Source organism: Crassostrea angulata, unplaced genomic scaffold (assembly GCF_025612915.1).
Source record: "Crassostrea angulata isolate pt1a10 unplaced genomic scaffold, ASM2561291v2 HiC_scaffold_274, whole genome shotgun sequence".
NCBI lineage: Eukaryota > Metazoa > Mollusca > Bivalvia > Ostreida > Ostreidae > Magallana > Magallana angulata.
Window position 1 is genome coordinate 1 of NW_026441827.1, and position 12,211 is coordinate 12,211.

General features: G+C 34.9%; 2 pseudogenes; one reads left to right on the plus strand and one right to left on the minus strand.

The window, feature by feature from the left end:
- Window positions 1-3,193: 3,193 nt before the first annotated feature.
- Window positions 3,194-6,191, minus strand: LOC128170000 (uncharacterized; annotated as a pseudogene).
- Window positions 6,192-9,494: 3,303 nt separating this feature from the next.
- Window positions 9,495-10,719, plus strand: LOC128169998 (uncharacterized; annotated as a pseudogene).
- The last annotated feature ends 1,492 nt before the right edge of the window (window positions 10,720-12,211 follow it).

The following is a 12,211-nucleotide window of genomic DNA, read 5'->3' on the forward strand; positions in this document are numbered from 1 at the left end:
ACGCCCTGGGTCAGCGTGAGGTCAGCTCCGGGACCTCCAAAGCAGACCAGAGGCAGAACCTGAGCGGATAGAGAAAGCAGACCAGGGTTTGGTTTGGGTCTGCTTTCTGTAAGGTTTGATATGATCGGTAATTTACATTTTATTTTGAGATGAATATTTTGTTGTTTATGAAAATTATCTGTTTCTACCAAGTGCACAAATCAGTCAAGACTTATTGCACTACTTGAAAGCAGCAGGGTTTATACAAACATGTTCACATGCAGCTTTACAATACAACAACAGGGAGAACAGAATAACTTCTTTTTAAAACAAATGTTCAAATATGATTTTTTAAATCTTATAATGACTCACTTTTTCAATGGTCTGATTTCCAATACTCTTGTGGGCAACAGCAGCTGCCACACGAAAAGATGTGCTCTCTGATCCACCAAATAACACATTTTTTGGTTTTTTACACGCCACAATTCTGTTAAAATTTTCATTGGCTTGTGTACTCCCTAGATTGGATAGTTTGGTTGCATTATTTGCCAATTCACTAAAGACATGTTGCAATTCATTACGAAAATTCTCACCCGTTAGATATTTTCCATACGGCAAGTGTTAAGGTTTGTAGTTTTCTGGGTCTTGCAAATACTTGCACCACTTCATGTCACACTCCTTATGATCTCCAAAGACATGGGATGGAATGATTTCCAAATTTTTCTGTAAGACACTTGTGTCATTGTTTGATTTTACAACGTATGTAAAACATTTCAATAAATGTTGGATTGATTTAGGGCCTAAGAGGGGGTATTTCTTCTCTTTCTTCATTTCATATATTTTACTTGCTAAGTTTTTTTTGTATGGTTAAAATCAGAACCATAAAGCAATTAAATGTGTAACAAACTATAAGTGTAAAAAACCTTTAAATTTATTTGTTTTCTACCACATTATACAACTATCAAACATACAACCGTAATCTTGTCATCAAATCATTTTGATATCAAATTTTACAACAAATCTGCTATCTATTACAGGTTTTCTTATTCTAAACAAAATTGAAAATTGAGGTCTGCCATCCCGTCAAAATTTTTTGAACCCCTACAGTATTACATTATTTATTAAACTTAGATTTCAAAAGAAGCTGTTGTTTGTTCGAGACACTTAAAAAAAGATGATTTTAAATGGACTCCAGTGAGGAAAACTCTCAGACCAAGCAGTGTTCCATCGTTATTTAACTGGAGCAAGGAGTCAACCCAAAGGAGACAGATCATTAAAACTCCACTCCCCCAGAAATGTTGCAAGACTGATGATGATGCAACCGACAATGAAGAAGAGCTAGGTTCATCTAATTGGTTACTCCATGAAAAAAGGTAAGTCATTGAGTAAATTAATTATAATACATTTTATAATATCCATCTTCCTGTGTGGGATATTATAATTATATACCTATTTACTGGCTATGAGGTCAATAGCAAGTATATTTTGTAATGTTATATGTACAAAATCTATACAGAGGTATAAATGGAAAATATTAAATCTTTCATATCAAGGATAAGTTATGATTTAATGAACTGAACTGTGCAAATATTCAATTTGATCAATTTGTAATATGCTGATAAATTGAATATTAAGATTAAGTTTTTCAGGTGTTCTGCTGGTCAGAATGCAATGATGCTGGATCATCAGTTTTAAATCATTGTCAAAATAATATTCAGTTGTCAAGCTGTGAAATAGAAAATCAGTTTGCAACTGTAATATAACATTTTTGATGATTTACTTATCACCAAATGTGATGGTCGCTGTACGACTCATTCTCTGAAGGGCTGATGCTGGGACATCAGTCCAAGATATGAAAAATGCCTGTAATGTAAGTATTACATAATATTAGACAATTAGATTTAGTATTTTCAACATTTGAATTTTTAGCTGTCCATTGGCAGAAGCTAAAGTGGCTGTAACTTCAGACAAAGAGAGAATCCAGATGCTGGAAAACATGATCAAAGAACGGGATGAAAACATTGAAAAACTTCAGCAGAGGCTTGCCATAGAAAGATTTGGGGTTGAGAGATTTTCTAAAGATGATTCAATGATTATGTTCTACACTGGTTTTATGACATTTTCAGTTTTAACCACTGTTTTTGAATTTATTAAGCCAGCAGCTACCTCCATGACAAGTCATTATTTTAAAATGTCAGCTATTGCTAACCCAAATCTGACTGGTAAGCAAAGAAATATGCTTCTTATGGATGAATTCTTCATGTTTTTGTGCCGCCTAAAATGTGGTTTGATGGCGCAAGATCTTGCTGTTCGATTTAATTGTTATGTTTCGACAGTAAGCAGAAAAATCATTACCTGGGCAAATTTTTTGTATTTTGCTCTTGGCAGTATTAATATTTTGCCATCTCGAGAACAGGTTGATAGGAAAATGCCGAATTGCTTTAGGACTCTGTACCCCTCAACACGAGTTTTAATCGATTGTACGGAAATCAAAACTGAGAAACCCTCCTCCTTAGTGCTTGGTTCTAAATTTTATTCCTCATACAAAAGTACGCACACATGGAAGGGACTGGTTGGAATAGCACCTCATGGTGCTCTTACCTTTGTTTCAAGTCTCTACACTGGCTGCATGTCAGATGTAGAGATTACTAAGCTTAGTGGTCTGTTAAATTTACTCGACCTGGGGGACTCCATTATGGCAGACAAGGGGTTTGTACTGAACAAAGTTTTAGAGGGGACTGGGATAAGTATCAATACCCCACCTTTTCTAATGAGTCAGGGGCAATTTACTCTGCAAGAGGTTGAGGAGACTCAAGCTATAGCTAAGCTTAGAATACACATTGAGCGCCATATTCGCCGTGTCAAAGAGTTTCATATTTTTGATGGTGTTATTCCACTTAGCATGGTTGGGACAATAAATCAGATTTGGACTGTTGCAAACTTGCTGACACTCTTCAGAGGGCCTTTGGTTAAAGAGTGGGCATAAATTCTTAATTGTCTACAGAGATTTATCAAATTTCTGATAGATATATCACAATTCTGAATGAAATATGCATTAAAATGTACTCTGGCTACGGAAATCAAGTATGTTCTTTGAAATGTGTGTGGTTACCCTTTTTCATTAACAAAGAAGAGATTTATTAAGCATTGAATTGCAAAATCAATCCAACATTAATAAGTTTCTTTTATGAATAAGTAGTAACTTTTTCAGAGTTTTTGAAAATATATAGTTAATAACAATTATTAAAACACTGACTGTACCAAAAATGTACTTATTGATGGTGAAAAGAATTGAAATTTATTTCATGTTTATGCATTCAAATTAAAATATGATTAAAAAAGAACAGATCCATTTTTTCCTTCATTTCCTGCCAGATGTCAGCATCAAAACGGAGCAGTTCCATATGTGACTCCTCAGGTGTCCACACAAAGAAGTGACACCACTTCAGCCCAGTTACTCCTAACTGTGTCATTATCTGGTGGAAGTATTTGTGTGTTTCTTTCAGATGGTAACCATTTTCATCCTTAGACAAGTAAACACAATCAGCTAATAAATTGACTGGACACTTGATTTCCAGCAAACCATGAGGAGGATCCAGGGAAGGGCAGAACACTTTCCTGTCTGGGATGGCCGCTAACCAAGGTGACCATGGGCTAATCACAACACCTAATGGATATATGTTTACCTCCTCATCCATTGTCTTTAATGAAAACAAATTATGATTATGAAAGGTTAACACAAAATTGGTAAAGAAAAATATTTTATGAATTTAGTGTTGTTGGTACATTATTTACCTGAACATAAGCTAGAGCAGCAGTAGCTTCGCATGCTAACCCATGTTTCATGGCAGATGTCAGAACCTGGCGGCTTGTCTTTAGTCTGGCAACAAGTGGTTCAGGATCTATGAAAAGTAATTGCAGTGTTCAGGTCAGCATTATTATACCGCATACATAGATAATATTAGCATTTTGATGGAAAAGATACAGATATGTTATTTTTTTCTTCATACATATTTAACCATTGCATAATAAATTGCCAATTATTTTTAAAGTTCGTTTTATTGTATCATGCTAATATATTTACCTTTTTTCTGCGGACAATGTCACCTGCTACCGAAGCAGTTATACGATCCTGACGAATCTTGTGCCACTTTGGGTCCTCTGATTGTAGTCGGGTGGCCTCTTCTATCTCGCTGGCCTGGACCTCAGAGATTGAGAGCGACTCCAGTTTCAATGTTCAACTGTGGCCCAACACTACAGAACCACTATTACGCATGACATTCCTCACCGGTAAATGTGGAAAGTCTTCAGCATCCATGATGTTCAGCATGTAGTCACTGTGAAGTTTCTGTTGTGTTGCTAAAGAAGATCCCTTTGGGAAATTTCTAAACTTTGTGCCGACATCTTTCTGTTGGTGTTCTGGATCTACCACTGACAAAAAAAGACAAGATTTATCAATGTTTGAAAGGGCAGAACACAGTTCATCCAGTGGTAGGCATTCGGTGTTGATGGGATTATACAATGTAGACTTTATCCCCTTGGTTGGTTTCCTGGGGTTGCTGGGAGAATATCCGATTACTGTGACATCAGTGGAGGCACTTCCGCCGATCTTCTCCCCTAAAATTGTGAAAAATAGTATAAACATGTACATAATCAAATCTTACACAAATTGATTTAAAATACTTATATCCATATTAAGATATTGCATGTTACATGTAGGTATATACTTGTATATATAATTTTATTTATATATTATTTTTTAATTATTTCAACAATTGTTTTTGAAAGGGGGAGGAGAGCAGGTCTAGGTAATAATAAATTGTATATACCTATCGGAATGTGTCAAGTTTGAGGCAAAGATGGCTTGGCAACATCTGTAGGAACCGCCTTAAGGTTGGACGCTTTCATGTGGGCTAAAGAATAAAGAAGGCCCACAATGTGTCCACATGATCCCGAGGTACCAATGGCACAGGAGCATTTGCTGTCTTCCCTTTCAAATACTGGCCCCTTCTTTATTACTACCTGTGAATCATATCATATATATTATTGTCAAAGTTTGAAAAAATAATTGTATTCTTGCTAGTTAGATATGACAAAAACTTATAAAGAGGTTTTTTCCTAGTGTTACTGTTTAAAGTATACAGATATGCTTACTTAAATTTGCAACTGTATATATTTAATGATGTTAATTATAAAAACCTCCACATCATGAGGTGTCTCATTCTTCTTCTGAGATCTGAAGCACTTCGCTCTTACAAGACACCCATCAGTACCATCCAAAGCGTACACTAAAAATTCAAAGTCATAATTGATTTAGACTACATCAGGTTGTAAGTACACATAATATCATCTCTATCAGTTCAATGCTTCGGTTGCACGAACGTCAGTTCGATTAACGTTTAGTTAAAACCGTTATTACCTGTTATATTTTTTTAATGGCAAGTTACGTAAGTAATAGTTAATTTAACTGACGTTCGTGCAACCGAATCCAGGTATGTTATATGGATATTGTCACAACCATTGCAATGCTTAGGCAATATGTTTGTGTGTAATTTTGTGCGATATCTCTGTATCTATTAAGTATTTACGTGTTTCACACAGCCGGAGATTTTTATCTGTTTATAAACAAAGTACATGTAACTTAGATTTGTTTACATGTCGTACAAAACCGAAAATAGGCAATTACCTCTTACATCTGTGACGTATTTTTCACTAAAGTATTTGTAGCCCTTGGTGATTTCTTTTGCTCCATCACTTTTGCTACACTTTCGAACAATATCTTCCACAAAACCGAACATAATAGTGGGAACAACAGACAAAAAGCGCGAAGTTGATTTTACTTTCACTTCATCAGCCATGATTGTTGTTACCGACGCTAGCCTCGTTTTTGATGCGATATGAATAGAGTATAGTTCAATATAGCTAGATATCCATCTATGACCTAGCGGCTAAGTTAGTCCCTACGCTGATGAACGCAGCCAAATAGTCTAAGATACGGGGTTTCTGAACCATTGTTTTGTGTGAATGTATGTTCGTTCGCCCTTGAAGCCGTTTGCTCTAATTTCCGTTCGCCCTGAAATTTGTTCGTTCAAGGTCCGTTCGCAATATTAAAACATAATTTTTAACGATTTTTTGTAAATAAATTTTCAAATTATATTTGATATATATTCTATTATATTCTAGTGTCAAGACCGACCTACATGTAGCTGCATGGCCAACTTAGAAGATTAATTATTAATTAAAAATAAAATTCTATTGATAAAATTAAGGCTATAAAAACTGTTATTTTGAATCAAAAAAGGCGCTGCTCGTATCCTCATTGGATTAAATTGTTTTCAAAACAAAGCAAACATATAGAAAAAAGCCATTAATGAACATTACCCACTATAGCATCGGGGGGGGGGGGGGGGGGGTTGCAAATCAACAAAATCGGCATAATAACGATTGGTGAATTACGTCTTTTTGTTTTTTTGCTTGTCAATGTTGAAATAATTACGTCTTAAACATTTAAAAAAAGAATACAATGATTTCAGTTATCTAAAGAAAATTTAGTTTTATTGAACAATTGTAAGCATTGTTAACGGAATTAAAAACATAACATCGATGATAAATGTTGGATGAAAAAGATAGAAAAATGAAAACTTCTTTATTTTCTTTAACTGACTTTAAAAGAAATCACGTAATTATTTCAACATTGACAAGCCAAAAAAAAATCGTTTTTATGCCTATTCTGTTGATTTGTAACCCCCCCCCACCCCCGATTTTACGTTCCTTTATGGCGAATAGTAATTATGGCGAACGGACTCGGGCGAACAGGTAGATGGGGCGAACGAACCCGATACCTTTTAGCGCATACGTAAAGGATCATCAAAATGGAGAACGTTGACTGCATGTATATCTTTCCAAATAGTACACACTAGATACGAAAAACCTTACAACAATAAGAGTTAATCCCATCAAAGAGTCAAGGGAATGGAGTGAAAAGAATATTGATCCACCAGGATTTAATATAAATTTATTTGAGAACAAAGGTAAGGAAAAAATGTTGAATTGCCCTTTTATACTTCTAAAGTTTGTTTGAAGACCAATCTAGTTGGTATTATTCCTTTACTGTGAGTTAAATATTTCAAGAATCCTACAATTACTTTTGAGTGCTTCATGGTTATCAACAGGTATTACTCCATATCAATAAATCCTGCTATATGGTCCGCTGATAGCTGCACAAATATATATACATTACATTTAAAAACAAGGAAGTTCATTTTCCAAGGAAGTACATGTAATAATGAATAAAACATTAAGTTGACTTGTGACTACTGTGGATTCATCATTATGGAAGACAATTTTCGGTATTAAAATTTTCACAGAATATGTTCCTAAATTACTTTAATTAGTCCAAAACCATGTGCAACTTAAAAGCGGAGGTTGATGCATTTGATTCTCTTGATAACTGTGCGGCCTGGCCTTTTGAGAATTATATGCAACAATTTTTTAAAAAAGCCGAGGAGGAAACAATCCAGCAGCCCGGTTTGTAAAAAGGGTACTTGAGTCTATGGAAATGGATACCATCCCGGATCAAGAAAAAGCAAGAAAAATAATTTGTAAAAAGCCAAATAACGTGTATCAAACAAATAGGGGAAAATACTGTGAGGTGATCCAGCCTGTCAATAGGTACCAAAGGGCATTTCTTTGTAGAGTGTACCATTCTTCAAAGTACTCATTTACTTATCCTTGTAACTCTGGCATTATTGGTCATGCACAATTTGCAAAGCAAAGATACACAATCAGAAGGATTGAAGCTGATGAACAAATGACAAGGTGTATGAAATTTTCCCTCTTACCATGCCAACAAAATTGTTATTATCCCTCTGCAGCAAAACAACAAATTATAGAATCATTTCATCATCCTGGTATCATTGTCTATGCAAGTCATATACATCTGGTTTGTGCTTTATATGAGATTACAATGTAGAATTAACGACATCAGTAAAAAAAATTAACAAGTGCATTAACGTTTTCATGATCTTTGGTAAACATAATATTTGAAGTACTGGCCATGCACTTAACTGTCATGTTACAACAGAGTTGATTGCTAAAACCTTTAGTTACTGCATGATGAATGAATATGTTATGATTACTGTGTCAATTGTAATTTCTAGCAATATTAATGCAAAAACATTTTTGGTAATATGACGGTCAGACTGATTTGTACGCCGGTGGCCAGATAGCGCTCCATTCCAAGCAATCTTTGCTATAAAAATCTTGGAAGCTGCAACCAATCACAGCTCTCAGTCCTTCCAAGATTCCATCAAGAATTGACTAATCAGAACGCTAGCCCCTTCCAAGATTGAAGGCTAGAGTCTGACGTCAGTGACCCCATTCTCCGCAAGCGAGAGACAGTGACAGTCAGAGATCAAAAGGTCCTCATGCCAAATTACCTATGCAATTGTAATATCGAGCGGTTCAATTTACACATAGATATGCAGATCGACCTTTTATTTCGGGAAGTGTGCAAAACTTGCGTAAAAAATGCATAAATGTGCACCCCGATCGTGATCAGACTGATCGTCAATTTTGTGTAAAATTCCATCGGTATACATCGTTGTATTTTGCGTGAGTTTAATTTGTAAGATAAGTTAGAGTAGAAGAAATCTAAGAGTTTTGTAGGTTGAAAAATGAGTTGTTTACATAATGCATGTTAAGTACCTCACTACACCGAGACTTATCATTTTTAAGAGACTATGTCATAAGATGGCGTTTAAATGTTCTGTTGAAATTGTTTTTATTAAAAGATTGTGTTGACTATCACCATAGCTCAGCGGTTAAATTAGCGGGCTTGTGAACCACAGATTATGAGTTTGAATCTACCTCGGGTTTACTATCCAAATCAAGTAATATTCTGCTGATTTGAGAAACTATTTCCAGGTGTAGTAAGCCATCTTAAATGTACAGCTTGTTAACAAATTTACTGGGATGTGAACTCGGTTAGTAACATGTTCAAATACTTTAAGGCTTGAAAGGCTTCTCATAAGTTTTGTTCACATGCAAAGCATGTGCAAACGAGGTACAATACAGTTGTTTCAGGTATGCAATATGGCCTATGGGCCTCTTGTTTAAATACTGTGGAATCATTAGAATTCGTGGTGGCTCAATTTTTGTGGTATTAGTGGGTAGTCCTTGTCCACGAATTTACATCAACAAAAACTTATTATAAAAGGTTTGGTTTACCTACTGACAATGAAAACTGACTCGTTCACAAAATTACAACCCAACGAACAAGCAAAAATCCCGCAATCCACGAAAATTGACCCCCACGAAACTAAATGATTCCACAGTATCCTTACCCCTAAACCATACGCATTCTTGCATTGTGTACTGTGGTGCATTAAATAAAGTGTGCTTCAATTCGTTTTTATTGGACTTTTTTGAGTAATGATAATTATTGATTTGATATAAATTTATTTTATCAGGAATCAAATTATTCTCAAATTAAATTTACTTTGTTTTCTTGTAGCATGAGGACCCCAAATTTCTGAACGTATGGCAATGGAAAGCTGAATTTATCAGACACACCAGCTGTAGTCGCTATTGCCAGAGAGAACAAGGCAAGGGGATACTGGGGGAAACCAAAGACGGATGAACATGTCAGAGCCATTGCCTTGAGACGAATTCGCCAGCAGCATGGAGTAACCAGCAATGAAGTTGATGTACTAGGGCAACATGAACTTCAGTTTGGTACTTTTAGAGGCCAAACGTTTAGCTGCATTCTCGAAAATTGCCTTGGATATGCGGGATGGCTGGTCATGACAATGGAAATAGAGGCAGAATCCAGCAAGGAGCAACCAAAAGACAACAAAGAACAGACCATCAACAAACAAAAATTTCGGAAGTACATGATGCACTTTCCTGAGGGACGAGAGGCAGTAAAGATGAAAAAGGAAACTCATTCGTCTTTGAAGCAGGCTCCTTTCCCTCAAACGTCATCTGTTAGGAAGTCTTCGGAACTGAAGTCCCTGGTGTTAAGCAGCCATTTGACCCCTCACGCTCTACAGCATAGGGCCAAGGTACTACTGTCACCTAAGAAAGTTCAGCCTTGTAAGAAAAAACATAGAATATTACACATATATGTATTTTTCCGGGATTATTTTTTTTTGGGGGGGGGGGGTACTTTTTTTCTGCTCCTGCACTTGTGTGACATATTTTTCATCCATCTGAATTTAAAAATTCTTAATAATCAGCAGAGAAAAGTTTCAGATAGCAAAATTGTTTTCTTTAAAAATAATCAAAGTTTTAACTTTAGTCTTAATATGAGCAAAAAAAGTTTCAATTCTCTTTGAAATTTTCATTGGGTTCAAAGATCATATTCATGACAATAATGAACATCACAAAAACTACTAGACCATATATTGCATTTTTAAATTACCTTAATAAATAAATTATTTACGCTTTTGCATTCTGGCGCCTATGCATTTACAGAAACTGCAATCAAATAAAGAACTTTTTTTGGCATGTAATGAACCTTTTTTCTGATTTATCAAGAATAAGATGTTTTGAAATTATTAGAGATATATCTGGGAAAAATATTAATGATTTTAGTAATCAAATTTCTTTACTTTTAAAGCTATACCAACAGACATGACTGATAATGCCCTCCTACATCATGTGCTGGAGATGGATAAATTGCTTTACAGCATGTATCCAGTATTTACAAGTGATATAAATGTTTTGATTGAAATATAAATCGCTTAAATAAGTTTATTTTAATAATAATCATTTTAATAATCTTCTGAGCTCACCTGAGAATTTTAGGTATGCAAGGAAATGTAAAAAATATTCTCTAAACAGATCGACTAGAAAACTTAGATAATTATATTCATATATAGTGAAGATTCCAGTCTGTGCTAATCATGAACCATCGGGTAGGATGGGGCCACAATGGGGGTAAAATTTCACCCACACACATATTAAGAAACAAGAGCCGGAATGTAGTACTAGAGTATCTCGACATAGAATCCTGCGTCTGGTAGACTACGTTGTCCCGGGACTTGGAAAGATGTTCCAAACACCGAGAAAGTGATCCATGATGCTGACTGTCCAAGAACTTTTTTTATGGTGCAAGGAATGCATTATATCAGGGACTTCAGTGTCATTTGTTAGTGACTGTAATTTTTTTAAAAAATATTTTCAATACATTTCTTATTTTGATATAAAAACACTTGACTATTCATTATTTACGTATGTGTAGATTCAGATATTTACATATGGCAATATTGATGCAAAGTATATGTGTGCATTTCATTAACATATCTTTAGGTGAGTTTGAAAGAGATATTAAAATGGTAAATATTTTGCTTTTCAATATTGTTAGGTTTGATTCCATGTATGGTGATTTGACTCATTATGCTAGTGTTTGTATCCATGATATTAAGGAATTGTTTATGAGATTAGTATATTTCTGTGTGTAAAAATGTGAGATATATCCACTTTAAACCATTATTATCATTTCAGTTTATAAACTTCTATATTTGAGTCAATAATTAACTAACAACAAGTCTAGTTATACACATTGAGCATAATTACTATTGTTAAATACTCTTGTGTATGTGCATTGTCTTAGGTATGAGTAATTATTAAGGTACAGGAGTACCCTCTTTTTTTCAAAGCGGGGGGGGGGGGTGTAGTGTGGTGTGAATGTACATAGGAACGAGTTAGCTTGATACCGTGTGTGTGCGCATGCGTGAGTTGGTGTGTGTCGTTTTGGCTGTTGGGTGCATGGTGAGTTGCAGGATTTCAAATCTTTGTAAGTGCAGAGCAATAACTTGCCGAATATTTTATATGTAAGCGTTATATGCAAACTAGAATTAAAAAAAATTGGGTGATAGAAGTCAGGTGGATTAATGATATTTCATAAAATCAGACGGCAAAATGGCTGCAAATTCATAAATTTAATGATTTAATTGATAAAAACTGTTTTAAAGTATATATTCTTATCTCAGTAATTAACTAAACCCTATTAATTGTCTTCAGGATAGGAAATGCCTACTCTCTAAGCCAATTTACTCTAGTGGTGGTCATTCTACACATTGAAGAGGGAGTTACTCCCCTTGAATATTTTAGCTAATAAATCATGTCACGACATCTATAGCCAAGAAAATCATCCATTTTCACAAAATGTATTACTTATGGTACAAAATCCACTCAAAATTACACTCAAAGGAGAAATATGAAAATA